This window comes from Marmota monax, unplaced genomic scaffold, assembly GCF_021218885.2.
Source record: "Marmota monax isolate L192 unplaced genomic scaffold, Marmota_monax_Labrador192_F-V1.1 WCK01_AAM20220418_F8-fsc00154, whole genome shotgun sequence".
NCBI lineage: Eukaryota > Metazoa > Chordata > Mammalia > Rodentia > Sciuridae > Marmota > Marmota monax.
In genome coordinates this window covers 2,852,743-2,866,360 of record NW_026691933.1, presented here as the reverse complement: position 1 = coordinate 2,866,360, position 13,618 = coordinate 2,852,743, and the positions used below count along the sequence as shown (strand labels likewise).

The following is a 13,618-nucleotide window of genomic DNA, read 5'->3' as shown; positions in this document are numbered from 1 at the left end:
TATGGAAAAGTGAAATTGCTGGGCCTAAGAATTTGCATGTGTTAAATATTTAGATATCTCTAATTTACTTCAATAACATTATGTTCATTTCAGATCAATTGGTAATTTATAAAATATATGCTGTCTTTGATTCCTACATGAAAGTGGCATATTCTGGGGTTTTGAGATCCTGCCAAATCAATAATCAATTGCTATTCTTTGAGAAAATAATTTTCAGACACAGAGTGAGCACCCACTGTAGGTAGGTAGTGAGATGCCAGGGAGTGAGATCTACTAACCTTGTTCTTGTCTCCACCCTCAGTGCCTTCCTGCTCTGCATTTCTGTTTAGCATTCGCTATGGCAGGGGATCTGGGTATAAACAAATAAACAACACTTTCAGCACACTGGCTGCTCTCAGAGACTTTTCAAACTGAGTTGGGGAGACAGAACACAGATGGCTAAAAAACAAACTAAAAATACAAGTCAGTGTATAAAAAGCAGCAAATAAATATAAATAGTAAGCATCATTATAGCATCCCAGAGGAAGGAAGGAAAACAGTGGCTGGGGTGTCCAAGCTTCATAGGAGGGACTCAGTGCTGGATGAGTGGAATGTCTCTAGGTGGGGGCTGGGGTGGGTGGGGAGACAACTATAAAAACTCTTAAGAACCAGCTGACAGAAAAAGAGATCTGATGAGAGAGTGGAAAATAGGGAAAAGTGCCCACTTTTATTTTGATAGTTGAAAGTGAGTGAGGTTCATAATATTGTTTGAAATTATCTGTGGTACTTGGCAGAAATTCTTATCTATTCTTATTTATTTATTTATTTATTTATTTTGAGTGATGGGGGTGGTACAAAAATTATTAAACATTTGAGAACTGAAAGAAACCTTCCAGCCTTCTTCCCTGGGTGGAGGATGGGTCGTATTATCACGTTTGCAAATACACACAAAATTTTCCTTATGATTTCAGAGCGCCCTTCCTTCTCCCTAAGTTGAGAAACTTTAAAGGGTCTCAAAAAAAAAAAAAAAGAGTTGCAACCCAAAGCAACCCATTTACATGAAAAAAGTTGGCCCGGTATATAGATCTCAGTAAAAAGTTATTATGCAATGTAAGACACAACTAATAATATATATTTATGAATCATCAAACTCTGAAACTGACTCGAAGCAGGTGGGTAAACAACCTGAGAGTGCCGCCCTGGCACACTTGAAACTTTCCTCCACGTCTGCAGTTTATCCAGCCTGCATCGGTAGAGGCGATTCTCTGGCTTTTTTCGCACCTCAAAGAAGCCAAGCTCTCAAAAAATGTGAATCAATGGGATTATTTACGCGTGTATAACTGGAACCCACTCCAAGAGACCGATTTTGCTGCAGAAAAAGATACTCTTGCTCCCCACCCCCTCCTTTCTTTTTGACAGTCAGTTAATAAAGACTCAACAATAAGCAGCTGCCAGTGATGTCATTTGGGACTTTGTCCACGGAGCTTGTATTTACAAGCTCGGAGCAACTACGGAGCCGCAGCCCAGGGAGCAAGTCTCCGCAAACTCGCCCGTGATTCGCGGCAGGACCTCGCTGATGCCGTGGATATTCAGGAAAACCGAGGAGTCTCTTAGCCGCGGTCTTTGAATGCTTGAAACGTAAACAGAGCATAACCGCGGGAGGAGATTTTTAGCAGCAGAGAGGGGTTGAGTCGTTGCAGTTCCTCTGTCTGTCTCCAGGACTGTGTGATTTGTGTTCACTGAGGAGCTAACTACAAGTAAGACTGTTGGGATTTTTTTTTTTTAACTCTTGTAACAGTTTTTTCTTGTTTATACAGCTTGCTTTCCTTTTAAAGTGAGATGATGATGTTTACGCTTTTCTGCAGGCTCTCTCTCTCGGCAGCCACAAGTATGCATTTCTCCCAAGTAATTATAGTGCGCTAAAGTTGACTGGGGTTAGGTGGAGAGGACATATAGACTCAGGGCAGGCACCACGATGCAGATGGATGAATTGCTAATCTTCGTTTGCCTCTGCAGTGAGGTGGAGTTTGGTGGGTTTTTTTTTTTTTTTCTCTCTTTTTTTTTTTTTTTTTTTGGTTGTTGGTTGTTGTTTTTGCTTTTTGTGTTGTAAAGTACCAACTGACCAAACAAAAAAACTGTTAGGTTGACCTATGCAGTTTAACTGAATGCTATAAAGACTAATTTTAATTAACTGGTTGCTAGAGAGGAAAATTCCCCTTTTCCTCTGATTTTTTTTTTTTTAATGTGTGTGTGGCTTATAGATTTCTAATGTGTGCTTGTTGACGTTCATAGTCTTGTTCTTCATCCTGCTATGCCCTCTCCTTGGACTCTCCCCTTTTCTTTCTTTCTCCCCCCTGCTCTCCTCCTCTTTCAAACTCATTCATTCTCAGGTGCTAGTATGCATTAAAAAATGTTTCGAAATTCAAACCCCTTCTATATGGATTTCCCCCACAACCACCACCCACTTTGAGTATCTGATGTGCCTTCTGAGTTAGCTATTGGAGTTAATGTACTACTGAAAAAGTCAACTTTGACACTCAGCTTGTTGGTGGGCAAGATCTATATCCTTTCTTTCACTTTCCCCAAGGGCTCTAAAACTCTCTAAGTATTCTCTAGGATTTAAACAGGAAGCAGGCTCCCTGCACCAGCAGTCTGGACAGGGACTCCGTCTTTTTTTGCTGCACTGGCTCTCCTCCTGTGGCGTGAAGTTCTTCATAGGAGTCTTGTAAACTTGTCTTTCTGTGGGTCCTTGGAGCTGCCTGGGATTTCCTCCTCAGCGCCTGCAGTTCAGCCACTTGCAGCTAGTAGCAAATCACCACTGATTCCTGCCCTCTAGACCTGACAGCCCGCTGGCAAGAAGTGGCTGTTAGCCTGTTAGCTCCTGCACGCGAAACCCATGACTCATTCCAGGAGGCTGACTTGCTCCTGAATCCAGCTGCTCTGTCATCAGCTCAGGAGCACCTTGACAGCCCTGACTGCCTTTCCCTTAGAAGCCAGTGTAGGAAGGTACTAAAATATTCAACTCTTTTCTATGGAGTCCTTGTGGTGTCAGCTCCCAATTTTTCCATCAGAGCACATGCTGCTTGGGTGTGTTTTATATATTAGAGCTTACTGCTATCTGCAGATTTTTTGTACAAAATAAGGGATTTGCTGTTAACATAGTTTGCAAACTATTAGTGGAAGTTTATCATTTTACAAAAGAAAAATTGGGTCATGAGTTGGGGTGGTGATTTGTCAGAGACACCCAGTAAAGAGGGTACCAGAGCTCCCACTAGAAACTGTGTCTTCCATGCCCACTCCAGCATGCATTCTGCTCTTCAAGTTCTTAAAGATTAAAAAGAGATAGGATCCACATAGGTTTCGTATGCTTCTTGCAGGAGCAGAGTTGCGTGCAGGTGTACAGATGAAGGTGGTCTGGCAAAGACTGAATGTTCCTGTTTTGTCTTTGGCTCTGGTTACATTTCTTTACGTCTCTGTTCCTCATTGTTGTTTTCACTAGCAAATGAAAGGGAACCCTGTGATTATTTTACAGTTGGCCTAGAGGCGAGCAAGGTAATAGCTGAATTAGTACAGAAGGTATTTTGGATTGAGTGCGGGTTGGGTAGCTAAGGTGATTCCCAACTCTGATAATGTTGTTTCTGCTTTACTTCCAAGTCTCAAACTTTTTGTACACTATAGCTTGCTTGTTTTCCTCCACTTATGGACTCCCTTTCCAATGGAAGCTTTTTCTTCATTTTTTTTCCTTGATGGCCCCTCCCACTTTCCAGCATTCCACAGGCCCCACTCAGGCCCTGAATTCCTCTTCTCTCTGGACCCTTCCTTGCCCCCACACTCCCACCTTGGGGTGCCTCTGTGGACTCTACAGATCCAAGTGATCTTGCACTTGTACTTGTTTGGCTCCTCATGGTATCTTGTGCTAGCTTTTGCCAATGGGACCTGGAACTCTTGGGCCGCATGAATATCTCCTTCCATTGAAAGCAAAGGCTATGTTGTGAAACTTCCTTTGTCCACAAAGAAGTTGTTTAGTGCATGATGCTAAATATATGAAAGAATGAATCAAACATGCATTTTCCCACATCAAAACCTCAGGCTTCCACACTTGGGTTGACAAAATTATCTGTTAACTGTGCTTAGTGGCTTTAAATTTTTCTTCACTCTGGTGAAGGCCTATGATGCCAGAATTCTGAGCACAAAATACTGGGCTATACTTGATGGGATGCCTGCCACTCTACCCTGCTTCATTTCTTTGTGCTCCCTGCATATACTAATATCTGTGCTGGAGTTTTGCTTGCATCAGAATCTTCTGTCCGGGAGGAACTGTGGCATATTGATTAAGGACTTGACTCTGGAATGGCATTGCTGGGGTTTAATCCCGATTTCCTCCACTTGCTGGCTCTATGATCCCACAGTTAATCCACTAAATTTTTTTGTTGTTGTTGTTTCACTTTCTCTTCTTTCAAATTTGGATAGTAACAGTTCCTGCTTTGTGGAAGGGTCGGGAGGTTGAAATATATCCACATAGCTAAGACACGTAACACAATGCTAGGCATACATTTCTATGACTAAGTATTAGCTATCATTGACACTATTTACCTTGCTGACGCCTGCCTCCCTTCCCAGACTTAATGAATCAACATCTCCAAGGTGGAATTCAGATGCGTTTATAGTTAAAAGTTCTTCCGATGATTCAGAGAGGACTACTGGCTTATTAGCAGCTGGGACTTGCTTTCTGTAAGCCGAATATTCTCTTCAGCACCTCTCCACTTTTATACTCTTGTATCACTACTGTGGTCCCTCTCTATATACCAAGTTTGTCCTCCCAGCTCGTGCTTACCCTTCCCCTCCTATGGGCAGTTTTCCATGCCCTACGTGCCATGGACAGATGTCCTTATGCACCATGGAAGTATGTGTTCATTGGTCCCCTCTTCAGCCTCTGAGTGTCATGAGGATTCACCTGCCTGACACCCACCTTGAGAGCTACTATCTTTAGTGAATTACTTGCAGAGTAGATGAAAAAATACTGCTCACCAAGTTTCTTCATTCCCATTTGACTCTAGGTCCTGTGGCTGCCCCCTTTCCTGTGATGTCACATCTAAGCCTTTCCCCACTCTCAAGTCATCTTTACTGCTACTCCTCTCTAGGTAGCATCTGCCTTCCCCACTTCCAGAGCAGACTGTGGTCTTACACAACACCACCCTCTTTTTAATCCCCCTTCTCTTGGATGAAGGAGAGAACACACCCATCAGATTCTGACCGAATTCTGTTGGATTGCCTAAACTGTATGACCCCACTTAAAAATGATATCTTTGCATTCTGCCTCTGTCACAAGATTGTAGGGGTGTTGAGTTGCCAAATTGGTAATCTTATGCATAGCCCTGCACCTGGCACAGAGGTTGTGGGCCCAATAAATGAGGAGGAAAAGGAAGGACTGTGTTGTTGATGGGTACTCTAAGAGCAGATTTGAATTATTTTCTACTTATATTAATATGGAGTGATTCCTGTATACCAGGCTTATTTCTAAGCTCTTTGCACATGCTCTGTCATTATAGTCATCATATTTATTACCCAAGCAAGGACAACTGAGGATCAGAGAGGTTAAGTAATGTGCACAAGAGGTGGTAAGAGGTACGGCAGTGTTTGCACATACGGCGTATACCCTGAACTTCCACCATGCTACTTTCTGGAGATGCAGGGCTGACCCTAGCATGAGCCTCACCCACACTGGAGCTGTGGACACTCACATGGGCCTCTGGATTGCTTGTACTGGCAGAGTGGTAAATCAGATTAACAGTTCTGAGTGCCAGCCAGTTGAACTGGTGATTCACATGTTCTCCTCTTCAGAAGTATCTAAAGCCCAGGCCCAGCCCTTTCCCCGCCCCCCCTCTTTAAATCTCAGTTATGAATCTCCTTGAAGATTCACCTAAGTTTATAGTTGAACATCAAAATTATTTGCATTCTTGGTATGGGTGTTGGCAGGCTTGGTCAAGAGTAAAATTGAGGGATTAGATAAAAAGACACAATTGGAAATAATGGTTGGCCATTTGGTTGGTCCCTAGAAAAGTTTCTCCAAAGATGTGGTAGTATTTTGTGAAAGAGGATTTAAATGGCCAGAATGGTTTAGGCTACACACTGGGCAAAGTCACTGGACCGCTTAAGCATAAGATCCTTACAGCCTCATTTCTCTCCAGTTCTTTAATTCTACAAAGTTTAATGCCTCTGGAATTTTGGATTCCCAATTGTGCTTCCTTTACAAATGAAATAATAAATCTCTTGGATACATAGAACATTACCCACAACGTTTACAGTGCCCCAATAAATACTTGTCTAATGAAGTGTATCATGTCGTTTTGGAAGCCCCAATTACACAAGGTACTTCCCAGTAGTTACATAAATTAATCTTGGTATTTTCAGGGCAAGAAACCAGATCTCTCCTCTTGGAAAGAGTAGATTAATGATTTCTTTGAGTAGAATTCGGATGCACTGTAGGAACCCAGTGAACCGAGGTCAAGAGGAAAGTCCCGAACCCATTTTGGAGCATAAGCTTGGATAATAACATGGCAGATAAATATTACGGTGTTGAAAGAAGATCTGTTATTTCTGAAATGTGGGAACAAGTGTTACTGTTGAGATGCATGTCTGACAAACTGCCCCACAAAGGGTACATGCTTCATTTGGCAAATTGAATCTGGAAACACAGAACTGAGCCAGGCCAGCCCAGAAGATATGACCCTAAAGCTTCCATTGTCAATGATAAACTGGCTTTTAAAAAACACAAAAAATCAAAGTAATACATGCTTACAATTTAGAAAACCCAGCAATACTAAAATGTTTATTTATTTATATTCATATTTGTGAATATTACTGATAATGCTGAAGTGCTTATATACATAAACATTGCAAATTTTTATGTTTCATAGCTCTTGAGCCACCCCTCCTTATCCCAAATTTCATTTCTGTTTTTCAAAGATTGTCTGCTCTTTTAGCTACTTTTTAATGTACTATTTCCAAATAAGATGTTTCTTTATCTGTGTAAAATATCAAATTATTTATTATGTGTTTCCCATTATGGTAGATTAAATGTTTCCTACATCTTCCTTATTCTTCAATATATCACATTTTTGATTAAATGGATATTTATTGCCTATTTTTTGTCATGATTATAAATACAGACATGCCTTGGTATCTACTGGGGATTGATTTTAGGGCTCATTATGGTATTAAAATTCATGGATGCTTAAGTTTCTTATATAAAATGGCATAGTATTCACATTTAACCTCCCATATGTTTTAAATAATTTCTAGATTACTTGTAATACCTGTTAAAATATAATTACTATATGAATAGCCCTTATGCTGTGTTTTTCACAGAATAATGACAAGAAAAATATCTAAGTATGTTTGATATGCACCTGAATATTTTTCCTCCCATATTATCCATCTGCTGTTGGCTGAATCTACTCATATGGAACAGACACAGGGAGAAGGCCAACTGTGTTGTTTACTGTTGAGTCAAATAACTTACTATGATCACATTTCCTTTCTATTAAAATATTTCCCTAAAGTTATTAATTGTCTTTCTTCAAAAATTCACTTAGTTTTTAAAGATTTTAATGAACTTTTCTCACTGGCTTCAATAGTCCTTTGACATATGTGTCAAAAGTAATCTCCCCTTAAGATATTTTTCTTATGTTAATAGTTAAATTCTCAAGTTATCCTATACTGTTTTTTTTTTAATGTCAGTTGTCAAGGGGGAGAAGTTAATTATTAATTATGCTATATCAAAAGTAATTTAAAATGCCTATCTCCAATGTGTCCTTTATTTTAATTATAGTCAGTTACTCATATTTGGGTAAATAGAAAAGATCTGGTTTATTATATTTGGTAAATAACATTCATAATTTAGTTTTATGGTCCCATGAATACCCAATATTCTTTAAGAATTTCTTTCTTCCTGTATATCTTTAACATCTAGAATAGCTTCCTCTGAGGAAAGCAAATGATATTTCATGTAATTTTATTCTGTGAGTAGTTTTAAAAAAATGGCCTCCTCACATGACATTTATTTCTTCCCTTTTCTCATTCTCCTCTCACTGGTGTTTCAGCCCTGACTTGTACAATTAGGAATGTGAGATACATTGTCATTGGAAGTAGTTAAAACATTTACATAAAAGAATGGGAAAGACTTCACCTTTAGGGACAGTGTTTTTCAGAGTGCCAGTAGAGGGCCTTGTTAAACTGAGTAAAAGTTCACGTATCAACCAATAGCCAACAGCCACAGACACCTTATTAAAGAAGGCATTGTTTTAGAATTTCTGATTAACAGCAGTAAAACTACCAAAATAATTTTTAAAGTACAATGCATTTCTTTCTATATGGAGGAATTAGACATCTTAGCTTTCATTTTTATTGTTTTCTTAGTAGGAAATTGGAAAATTCAGAAAGATCATTAATAACCCATCAATCAAATCAAGACTTTGGATGCCTAGTCATAAAATCTATACACAACATTTTTTTTTTTTGAAGTTAGAATGCTGTTCTCTGAGCTTACTAGCTGGAACCTCAGGTTGGCTGTGGAATATGGAGAAGAGACAATGGCTTTTCTATCCCGGGTACAGTTTAGACTTGCTTCCTACATTTGAGTGAACCCACTATAAAATAAAAGCATTTCCTCTTCCCTGCAGCTGATGTAAAATATGATTTAAAATCATGACATTCTGTAGTATGCCCTCCATTCAGATGCAGGGAAAGAATCTGCACTGAGGGCGCTGGGATCATTTCCAGTTCTCTGTCCTGCTCGTTTTCCAGTGGAAGAAACCAGGGGAGAGGAGAGCTGATATTTCTAAAGTCATCCAGCAGGTTAGTGCAGTGCAATCTTCTTCCTGCTCACTGACCTTTCGGCTCCTCTTCTACAAGACTCTCCTTTTTAAGGAGGCTCTCTTCTCCCCACTCCATCCTCCTGGGGGCAACTTCTTCTCAGCCTAACTGGCTCCCTCAGGTAGGCTTTTTCTGCTTATTATGTGCCCTGTGAACCTCATGTCCTTGTTTTCCACTGCACTTATCTCTACAGTGGGATGAATAATAATGTCTATCTCAGAGGGCTATTAGAAGGGTTAGATGAAACAATATACATTGAAAACACTTACGTGTTTTCAAACATATGGTCAACTTTGATTAAGAACATTTCCTCAGCAAGGCTAGCTATTCCATGAAGGCAGAACCTGCATCTGTCTTGTTTAACATGGTAGACTTGGCACTTAGAACAGTGGCTGGCACACCGTAGGTACCCAAAAACTATTTGACAAAAGGATGAATGTAAGCAAGCGTTCTGATTCTTTGCTTACTGGTTTTTTTCTTCTCCATTTCTACACTTAAGGAAGACATTCATTTTTATAAGTCAGCTGATGGTGTTCAAATCTCATGGCCTTCAGGATGCCTATGGACTCAGGGAAATTTTTTAACTTTCTATGAGCGAGTGAGTATTTTTTTTATTTCCGGTAGTTCAAGGATCCAATATTTGTGGTATTTATCAAGTGGTAGCTCCGCAGGTTTAAAAATAACAAGAGAATGGAGAAGGATTTCTTCTCTTGTTGACAAGGACAGGAGGAATGGGAGCAGAAAAGTGTCCCCAGATGAGCCACATATCCTTTCATATTTCCCAGGTTGGGCTGGTGATTTTTCTGGAGACCATCATGAAATTGTATTCCTTAAAGGTGGTATTAGAAAGACCAGGGTCTTTGGAATCAGTTAACACAGATAAAGTAATGGAAAACATATCACTATAGCTCCTACCCAAGAGGCATTTGCCCTTGGGTATCCCTGAGTTCCAGTCTCTGTCCTGACCTCTACTGACTTTGGGTGAGTTCTTTAACCTAATTGTTCTTGATCTTCTCATCTGTAAAACAGAGGAGTATCAACAGTGACTTCACCTAAGTCTTCATAAAATGTCTACCTCATTGTACTTTCTATGTATATTGTCTCACCTAACCCTTCTAACAGCCCTCTGAGATAGACATTATTATTCATCCACTGTATGGATGAGAAAGCCAAGGTACCCAGAGATTAATTTGTTCCAGATTACACAGTAAGAGTTTGAGACAGATGTTTAGATTGTATTACCTTCTTAAAGGATCATTGTGAGAATTAAATGAGATAAAGCCCATGGCATAACTGCATAAAAATAAGCTAAACACATGGTGACCCTTAAGATCATCATTGGCTCCTTATCATTGAGGACATTATGGCCCATGTAAGCAGATGAATGCTGTAGGCAACTGAAGGAGATGGCAGTGCTCTGTGTCTCAGGGACACATTGCTTAATCCTGATGTCAAATGTCAAGAGCTCTTTTTACTTGGTATTTTGATACAAACATGTATTTGCAACCCAAAACAACCAGTAAGGAAACTGTCCACCCTAATCCCCTCCTGGCTGTCCTGATCATGTGAGAATAGTTTTCTTGGCTCAATGCTGCATCTGCTGATTGACACTCCTGGCTTTATCATCTCTGCTTCTTTATTTGGTAAAACTGTCAAATCCCTCAGATTCCGGTTTGTATACAGCTCCTTCTTTGAAGAACAGTGGGACCGGGTTATGGGGTAGACAGGGTGTGATGAGTGTTCAGCTCTTTCTGATATGTCCTCATTTTGTTCCCTTGTTATGTATCCCTGACCCATTTTCCCCAGCCATCTCCTTCCTCTTTTCCATCTTTCTTTCTCTTTTTATTTTCTCTCTTCATTCATTCTCTTGTTTTTCTCTTTCCTATTGCTCGGTTTTTCGTCTCTTTAATCCTGTCCTCTGCCCAACTTGAATCTCATCTCTCCCTCAATTATCCCTTTTGCTCTTCTACACCCTCTTCCTATTCATTTTTTTCTCTCCTCCTTCCTCACCCCAGCAGAGCAGAGGATGGTCAGTGTTTCTCAGTGGAGCAGGAGTCAGAGAAAAAGGGCCAACATTCCAGTCTTTTCAGTGTTTCTATAATCATCAAATGCCCTAGGGCCTCATTACAATGCTGATCCTGTTAAACAAAGAACACATCCAAATTCTAGGCCAAAGGGAAAGAGAGCCCCAAAGGAGCAGGCTGCATGGTAGAGGAGGGTGTGATCTAGAGAGAGAGAATGGAGTGACCCCGCTTGTAAAATCCTGCCCCAAGCCAGCTGTAGGACGTGGGATCAAGTGGCCCCATCTGCAAAGTGAGGGGGAGATCAGATGGTCCCAAGGCCATTCCTGGCACAGTGATCCTGTTATTCCTAATCACACAATGATTGCAGCCTGACTCACAACACAGGCAATTATCAAAGCAGCAAGAAGCAAAGCCAGGACAGTGGGCTCAGCACTGGTCTGTGTGCATGGGCGTCCTGGGGACGCTGGCAGTATCTTTGATCCCTAGCAGTATCCCGTTTTTCCAAAGTGCTGAAGTGATTCGTCACTGCACAATGCCGTGTGTCCTCACAACAGATGTGAGAGGATCACCCTTGAAAGGGTGTTTCTCCAAAGCATCTAATTATAACCTCTACTGAAGATTAACAGATGTTATAATTGTCTTTACCCTTTGATTAAATAGTTTCTGCATGAGTAGGTTTCTTAGATTTTCCTTCTCTGTTTTGCATGATCTTTATAAAGAACTGACATGTGTCTTCAATTTTATGGAGATAGCTCCTCAACAGGCTGGGTAAGAATCTTTGCAGATTCATAATTTCATCCGATCTCTTTCTTTCCCTTCTATATCTTTATATATATAGAGAGAAAACCTGGGGTGCATAGACTGGACATGGGTTTTGATGGCAGATGAGTGGCAGGAGTATGAGTGTAGCTAGACGCTGGCCTCTCTTTCTGCAGTTTGTCTGCAGAAGTGCCTGATATACATGAATGTTCTCTAGGAAAAACTGTGCCAAGTGGAAAGGGAGATTCAGCAGACCTTGCACAGCAGTCAAGCACAGCAGGTGACAAGTGAGCAAATGAGTGTGTGAGCAGAGAGACAAACAGCATCCGTGATGTAAATGTCTAAAGATTGTTCTGCCAGTATTTGTTCTGGAAAGATAAGCGATCAGCCAAAGGCTGATATCAACATCTAAAACATTATTTTCGTTCCATTATTTAGAACTCAGATCTCTTTCTTCTCCATTAGCGATGTGGTTTGTGTTGTATGGCTCACTTATTTCACCTTCTATGAACCCATCAGGAAGGATGGTGCCATTAACTTACAGGAAGATAAAGCCTTCTGCCTCATTGTGTCATTGTCCAAATGAGTATGTTTCCTCCTTGAAAAGAGAAAATTATAAGGAAGGCTTTCAGGCATTAGGCCAGCTTTTGGAAGATGAAGACCAGATCATTTAGGGAGATCTCCTTAAAAAAAGGGGTCTCCATCTCTCCATACCAAAGCAATCTGAAAAGGACTTGCAAATCAAGGCAAAGATCAGCCATTGGTCAGCCTGAGGACATAGAAGAAATATGCAAAATCAAATTTGTCTTCAGTGGATACATTAGAATTAAACCTTTGGAAAAATAAAATGAAGGAAATACCTGGTTTGGTTGATCTAATAGGCCCCATACAAATTCCATCTCCTCTTTCATCTGCAATTGATAAGGAAGAGGAAGGAAGGTACATTTATTCTTAGTAATAATCTACACTGAATATATGTGCTACTAGTGAATCAAAAGGCAAAATTTCTATCTATGGGGTTCACAATATATAGGGGGAAGGAGTTAGTCCCTCATGAGACATTTAAAGAATATTAGAAACTAAATAGGATTAGGTTCCAAATGAATGATCAGAACATTGATAAATTAAGATGATTTTATAAGGGCTAGGATCTTATACATTTCTAGAACCGATATCATGAAAAATAGCTAAAGAAATTAGATTTGGGTCATTTGGAGGAAGAAGATTTTAAAACTGTTTTGAAGTGTAATATATATACAGATCAGTGAATCTAAATATATAGCTTGATACATTTTTGCAAACTGTATTTATATTACCAATGCACAAACCAAGACATATCACCAGCACCCTAGGAACCCTCCTGCAATTCCCTATAGTGACCACCATGCCCATTTCTGATGGAAAAGATTAATTTTGCCTGTTTGTAGGCATTATGGAAATAGAACTACATAGTATGTATGATTTTGGGTTTGACCTCTTTTATTCAAATTATGTCAGTGTGATTCATTAATATTACTATGCTTAATTGTATATTTTCCATTGTTATTGTTGTATAATTTTCCATTGTGTGACTCTACCTCAGTATCGTCTTTCTGCTATTCAGGAGTATTTTGCTAGTTTCTAGTTTGGGATTCTTACAAATAGTGCTGTGATAAATATTCTAGAACATGCCTCTTGTGTCACTTCATAAACAAATAAAACATATCCGCTGAGTGTGTGTGCAATTGCCACATTGTAGAGTATCTAAGAGATACTGCCAGTCTTTCAAGGTGATCGTTCAAGTTTATAGTCCTATTCACCATATGTGAGAGTAACGGTGGTGTTTTAATTGACTGACAAGAACAGGACTACTTCTTAAAGGTGGATGTTAAAGAGAAGTAGCTGTGGCCTAATATTAGGCATTGTTCCTTTAGAAATTCACAGAAAGAAAATGGGATTTTATGAATTAGGTCCTTGTCCCTGGAAGTTCTCAGACAGTGAAA

At 39.9% G+C, this 13,618-nt stretch overlaps 1 protein-coding gene across 2 annotated transcripts in view; it reads left to right on the top strand.

Moving 5' to 3' along the window:
* Positions 1-13,618, top strand: part of Nckap5 (NCK associated protein 5) — a 969,537-nt gene that overhangs the window by 97,475 nt on the left and 858,444 nt on the right. Inside the window, exon 1 of one of the 2 annotated variants that reach the window (XM_046446521.2) lies at positions 1,197-1,736. The exons of the other annotated variant lie outside the window; for it this stretch is intronic. The gene's annotated coding sequence lies outside the window, so the exon portion shown is untranslated. Of the gene's footprint in view, positions 1-1,196; positions 1,737-13,618 lie in introns of those variants that run through there. 2 annotated transcript variants of the gene reach the window in all.